Source organism: Rhopalosiphum maidis, chromosome 2 (genome assembly GCF_003676215.2).
Source record: "Rhopalosiphum maidis isolate BTI-1 chromosome 2, ASM367621v3, whole genome shotgun sequence".
Taxonomy (NCBI): Eukaryota; Metazoa; Arthropoda; class Insecta; order Hemiptera; family Aphididae; genus Rhopalosiphum; species Rhopalosiphum maidis.
The window spans coordinates 69,297,544-69,305,399 of record NC_040878.1 but is presented as its reverse complement, the minus strand read 5'-3'; positions in this window follow the sequence as shown (position 1 = coordinate 69,305,399).

Below are 7,856 nucleotides of genomic sequence, written 5' to 3'. Positions count from 1 at the left end.
GGATGGTTATTGGTTAAGCAGCATTAAATAATAATTGTCCTACGTAATAATGTTGCATATAGTTAGAGCATTATACATAAATATAATATATGCAAACACACATACGATTTGAGTATTTGGTGATACGTGAAATGGGTCACAAAAATTTAATACTTTTAACGTTTTTTAATACTTGCGAGTTTAATGTAAAAATGTCATTTCGATAAGAACGTCAAAATTCGTTTCAGGACATTTTTCCTACAAATATAAAACGGAAATTTTGAATAATATGTCATTTAAATAGTTTTGTTTATTATTAATAACGAATGAATACATTTCCTTAAAAGCTGAAACTTTATATTATGTACTATATTCATTATGCAAAGGTATGTCTCGATAATATGCAAAACGGATGAGTTGTATACTATATTATAATGTTATGTAATTTTTTTTTTAGAATTCATTTAACAATTTATTGCGATCATATTTTTTTCCTTTTCTCGATATTGAAAAATGTCGTACACGAACAACTCGAGTAGTAAGCGATTTAACGATTTTTTACACAGAATAATAATTATTCTATTACACATTTTAAATCCATTAAAAATCTAATAAATAATATAAAAATTAAATTAAATCCGTTATTATGAGCATTAACAAAATATTGACATGTTTTGTGCGATTTGTGTACGTAAAATATTCAAATCTAATTAATTACATTAATATTGGTTCTTTTCGGTTCAAACGATGGTTTTGAAAATACTAATTTGTTTTAAAATAACCACGAAATCGTATATAGTGTATCCAATATTATACATATAGTTATTATGTAGATGTTATTATAATGGCGGTATTAATTTATACAAACTACATTTTCCATAATATATAATAAACGAATGATGGGTTTTTAATGCTACCGTGCCATTTTATTGAATTCAATTTCGTGTAACTTTCAGTTTTGTACACATACACAAAATAGCCGTGTTTATACTGAACATACCTGTATCACGTATTCTTAATAAATTGACACGTGTTCAAATAATCTCAGGAGATTTTGCGAGTATAATATGTACTTACAGGTATATAATAATATGCGTAATAATGGAATTTGGCTTATTTTCATCTCCGGTGACGATGAAATCGCGTCACGCATGACGTGGATAAACTATGTATGGTAAAATATTATGTCATTATAAGAGGTGAGGTGATGCGATGAGTGGAGAGAAATGAATTCTTTTTCCACTTCGGTTTGTTCGGAAAACATAATATTTATTTTTAAAACAGTGTACTTACAAATTTGGTAGTGGAGTGATAACATTATAAACACGAGTTACACTTTTGTTCTATGTGTGTGTATTTTTTTAGTAAGAAACGGAGCGAGTAGTAGTGTATTTTTATTATATTATACAATTTATAATGAAATATCTTGAAGGAAATCATTGAATATGAGAATACACACACACACACACACACATATATATATACTATATACACCTCCTTTACCTATCCACGAGTGTCACAATATCTATGTATATTATAATATTTTCTACTTCTACATATTGTATATAGAACATCAAAACTTGACTCGAAAATATGTTGCGCACGAATGGCCTATGTATATTATTATGCAAGAAACTCACTGCTGAATATTATATATAGTAATATACATATTCTATGTAGCACCTATTATAATATATATAATATACGCATATATAGCGATGCGTATATATATTTATAGTATAAATTGTATACTGTATATGTGTGCGGTACCTACGAATAGAAGACAGACTGCTGCGAGCTTACCTCGCGGGTTTGAATTTGTAAATCTGTAAACATCGAAAGTTGTGCAACTGTATACATATATATATATACACATGCATAATGCATACATAAGTGTATATTATATATTTTAAATTTTTTTCACGTGTACAGAAACCGACAAAAGACAATATGTATAAAGTAGTAACGAGGAGTAAAAGCCACTACGACCACGACCGTGACGAGTATATAATATATTATATACATATATAAATATATGCATGTATGTATATATAGCGATAAAAATCGTTTGTTTTTTTTTTCAATCGAATCACGCCTCGCTCACTACTGCCCAACTTTTTTATTTCATTAATATCACAAACGATAAAGTTTTTTAAACGCATTCGGCAGACTTTTTAGTTTTTTTTTCATACATAAATACATAATATATACGTTAAAGTTTGACGATAAACACACACATAGAATATTTACATAAAAACATAGGAAACCATTAAACAAACATCACGTCGAAATAGATATTAAAAAATGTTATTTTTAAAATAATAACAATTTTTATTCAAAAAGTTAAAATAATTTTTAAAATAAAAAAGCATATGCCATAAAGGATACATAGACGTATAGATATTATACTATATAATAATATAATGTCTATGCGTAAGAAGTAAAATTTGCAGTTATTTATAACCGTGATTTGTTTTTGAATTATATTATAGATATACTTACCTATATAAATATTATAATCCCAATTTAAAAAAATTTGAACTATCAGTACTCACATAAAATAATATTTTGTACTCAAAATAAGTATAACGTTTTTTTTTAATTAAATTTTCTAAGTAACTGGTTTAAACAAGAATATAATACATGATAACTAACTTAGTGTCTTAATTGTGGTGGTGATGATGGTGGTAGAGGAGACGATAAAACTGATTGTGTTCTTTTCATGTTATTACTGTGAGAAATTTGCGTTATGATCTATTGGTAAATTGTGTTGCCAAAAAGCATATAAATCATAAAATAATGCTGCGTGCCTACGATTGATAAATTTAAAAGTTCCCCAATCTACAGTAGGTACCCCTTATAGTGTCTAAATTTTTAATTTACATTAAAAAAAAAACCAGTAACAAAACAATAAATAAATGAACCATTTTAAAATTATACATTAAATAAAAATTGTACAATTACCAGAAAATAGTATTTGTATGGCATTTTTTTTTAAATTATTATTAAAAAGTCAATATTATAAGTACATTTATTACGTAACGCATTAATATAATGACCAATAATTTTTTTTTTTTTTACAAAATTCTTCTCATAGTAATAAAGTTATGGGTTTTTAGGGTAAGTACATAAATATTAAAACATACATTTATTGTATTAATCAATTGAAGAGTTTCAGAATGAACGCAAAACACGCAAAAATAGTTTTTTTTAATCAGTTGTATAGTTACAGTTAGGTTAGGTTACTTCATTAAGCTAAGATATTTTAATATCTTATAAATATTATAGAATAAAAATAAAATGAAAAAAGACGATAAAATAAAAATGTCGTTAATCAGAATGCAATAACTAATAAATTTATCTTCTTTTTTAGAATTATAGAATATGTGTACTATAATCTTTATACGTATTAAATTTATTAAAATATTATATAAATATTTATTATTTGACACTATAATATTATATATACTATCTCCAATTTAAACGTTGTTAACATTAACTTAAGTTTATAAATAAAATAATATTAAAAAATGTTTCCTCCATTGTATAAACATTATACATTAAGTGTAGATAGGTACTTAATTAAAATTATATAATTGTTTTATTTTTATATGATAATTATGTACAAAATTATATTACATAGACTCTATGTCATAGAGTTTTTACTTTTTATTGATTATTTTATTATTAAAAAACGTATGTTTTTTTATTGCTCTAAAAAATAAAAATACTAAAAAGGTAAAATAAAATGTATTTGATACCCGCGATGACGATAAAAATGAAAAGAAATATTTTTTTTTTACAAAAAAGTTTCCCAAAATACGATAGAAAACGTCTTTTATGGGTGAACGAAATTTAATTTAAAAATATTATAAATTTAATTTAAGTACTTGTGCCTGTGCCGAGTAGAAAGTTATAAAAATTATTCAGTTTCGTATTACACATAATTAAAAGTAAAAGTACCTAAATTCGCATGAAAAAAAAAACTAACTACTTAAAAAACAGTTGTTGATATTTTGTTACAAATTTAAATAAGCTAACATGAAAAGTGATAACTCTCTATAGTTATACTAATTAATTTTTTTAACGCAGAACTACATGACACTTATTATTTCTATTAATTTTTGTGATTTTGGAAACGCTATTTTTTAAAAATATAATTTCAATTTATATAAATAGATATCAAAATATAATTTTTATCAAACTATTTTCATAATAATCATATTTAAAATTTTATATTTTGTTATGGAAATACCAACATGTGGAATAAATATCAAGTATTAAACAAATAGCTTTTATTTTTTAACATTTTGAGTTTAGAAGAGTGAATAAAAGTGCAACATGCAAAAATAATATTTATCAGAATATTTGATCCTATCGCTTTACTACGCTTTTATACGAAATGCTTGGAAATAAAAACAATTTTTATGCATTTCGATTTTCGATACTTACCAATCAACATTGAAAAGCTATCTGAAAAGATATTCCACATCGGAATATTAAATTAAAACTTTGCGTATAGTAAAAATTTAAAAATTCAATGTCTTAAAAATCTAAAAATGTACTATGATAAAAATGGTATAAATAATTCAATTTGATGTTAAAACTTATCGCGATAAAATGAGTATCTAATCTTAACTGAAATAATTATCTTTTAAGACTACATAATCATAAAAATGGTTTAATCGACTAAGAAAACGAGGCATGTGTATTTAAAGAAACCACTTTTAGTCTATGTATAGATCGAACACTACTAAAACCGATTAATATTTCTCTCTATTTGAAAAAGAAATCTCAGTTATATATGACGTATAACATATAATAATAATATAAAATATATATGTATATTAATATAGTATAATAATAATAATAATAATAATAAATACATATACAGTATACTCAAACTGTGACACCTTCCCTAACAAACACCTCTAAATCTTGAGAACTTTCAAATAGTGAAAAGATTTTTTAGAAACAAACAACAACATTCCTATAAACTAAGCCCTCCAAATATCGAACCTAATTTTAGCGACCTAGGGTGTTTTAAAGTGTCATTGTATTTACAATATTTGTATTTAATGTATATAATAAGTATATATAGTCAGAAAAATATAATACACGATTTACCTTTATTGTATGAAGATTATTGATACTCGTATATATATATATTGCTTTGCTACTAAGTGTATTATCTTAAAATGAAAATTATATTTCGAGAAAATGATTTTTTTGTATTTTCTTATATTTCATTATGGTTTTATTATTTATTTATGATATACATATTTTTTTATATATATACACTATTATAGGTGCTTGAAATAGGTCTACAAATATTATGAGCATTATTTCCTTTTCCGTAGTAATAACAATTTAACAATTCACAATAGTCGAAGTTAGGCTAGGTTACTACATTTTAAAATAATTTTTAAAGGTATTTCTAGTAGTCTATTATACCGTGTTTCATTCGAGTAAAATAACTAATAAGATACGAAATTACCTAACTCAGTCGTAATAGATAATCTCGGTTTTTAATTTTTAAATGGCATTTATTATGGTTTTTCTTAGCAAGACCACGCAGGTACATTATTATAGATATTATGACAGAGTTCGCGTACTTTATATACAGGTAGGCACCCCTATTTATACGTATACAATTTACACGACTAACATACACGTAAGTGTAAACTATAAATTATAATATATATAATACGCGTATTATATACGCTGTATTATACGTATCGTTTTTCGGCGGAGCGAAATTATTAATTTGTAAAGGTGTCAGTAGCAAATGAACCGTACGCGCGTGCAGCAGTATGGTATAGGTGCCTTAATATATAGAAGAGCAACGGGATTTTCAATAGCACTCGACGGAAACGGATACGAGCCGTTATGTATCATGCTAACACGTATAACCACCACGCGGTGGACGTGAAATATAACACGCGAGAAAAGGTGCTCATTTTTCTCCGTTTAACCATCCGACCGTATCCGCGCTGGGTAGCAGGGGAACGCGAGGTAACTCTTCTTAATCGAAGAAAAAACGGCTGACGTGACTCATCGCGGGTATTCTGCAGGCGACTATCGTATTATGTTTATATGGTATTTATTTATGTATTATTACAGTGACGTCATTTTCAATTTTTAGAATCCCATCCACCTCTTGAACTTGGGAAAAATGGTTACATTTGTCCCCCGTCAAATTTTTAAATTTACGTATACTAAGTACGAATGGCGAGTTGGACCAACAAAAGTTGCACTAACAACTCGACCTGGTTTACAGCCTCTCTCTCTAAAAAAAAACTACTTATAGAATATACCTATAGATAGTTTATTGTGGCAAATCGAAATTTATATTTCTTTTTTTTTTTTATAGGTTTACGATATGATTATAAACATCGTATGCTAATAGCAGTACGCAGTGTAATATGTAATATATGTACCTATATCATATTTGCTATTATATTGTGTGTTTTATACCAACTGCAACTGGCCATTAGGCCAATAACCGGACATATTATATTGGGAATTTAGTTTCACGGCGTTTAAACTTTATATAGGTATATATTATATATATGGTGTATGTACTAGGAAAACCAAAGCATGCGGTCCATTAGCTTCTAAACACTATATTATATTGTGTACTACGTACAAATATGGCAGATTTGCGGCGGACGCGTGGGATGACGTGCAAATCGAATTTTAACAATAGACTTAATTAGATACCAGCAACTTATTTCGATTTCTGTTCTTTGCTTTTTGCTCGCCGTGCGTGGACGAAATAACGATACAACGCGAAATAATAATACGACACGTATTTTATCATCGTAGTTCGATAAAACTTACGTATACCTATCTATAGGAAGTAGATACATTATGAACAATATACAATACAATATAATATTATGGAACTGGCTATAATAGCTTATTTAGACTTGACAGTCGACTACCGGACCACACCATCATCATAACCATTACCGACGAGAAATGTTAATACAAACGTATTTGAATAATATTTTATGAAACTAATAACACGTACTAAATATAATATATGAGACGAATTAACATTAAAATGTATAAATTAAACCACTTTTATTCTTTTATTGGAAAAGTTCTGCTATAAACTTAACATTTTGATTTCGATATACGAATATATATATATATATACAAAATAAAACATTCATTTAATGTTAATATAACAAAAGTTTGATAAAAAAAATTCTTGTTTTAAACTCTGTCGCGTAGTTATTTAATCTAAAAGTAATTTGGTCATTTTATATTATTATCTTTGTTTACAGCCACTGTCTTATTATTCGAATCGTTGACATCACATAATAATAATTGATAGATATTTATAATAATCAAAAATGTAAAAGTTTTTAATTTGTCGAAAACATTTTTAAAAAAGTTTTATAGACAGTGAGAAATTATCTCAAATTGTTGGAATAGGTAAAACCCCTTCAGTAAAACGTTTATCATAATTGTCGTTATTAAATATTACTATTATATTATTACATACCTACTAATCTGTTGAATTTCAAACACAGGCACAAATTATAATATTGGAGATAACTGTTGAATTATTTTTAATTTTGACACTAAAAAAACTTGGGTGATTATTGATCAGGTCATTATTATCACTTTTGATTCTTAGTTGTGAAGTGATGAATGTATTGATTTTACAATGATGTGTGCCGTTTTTTTTGTGTCTGTCGCCACATTTTTTAGTATTTTCTCTTCTATGTAATTGTCCATGCATAGTTTTACAAAAAAAAAAATCAATATTTATTAATTATGTGTATGGAATATAAATGTGATATTATGAACTAAATGCATGATTATAGAGAATTATGGTGCAATACACATTTGTAAATATATAA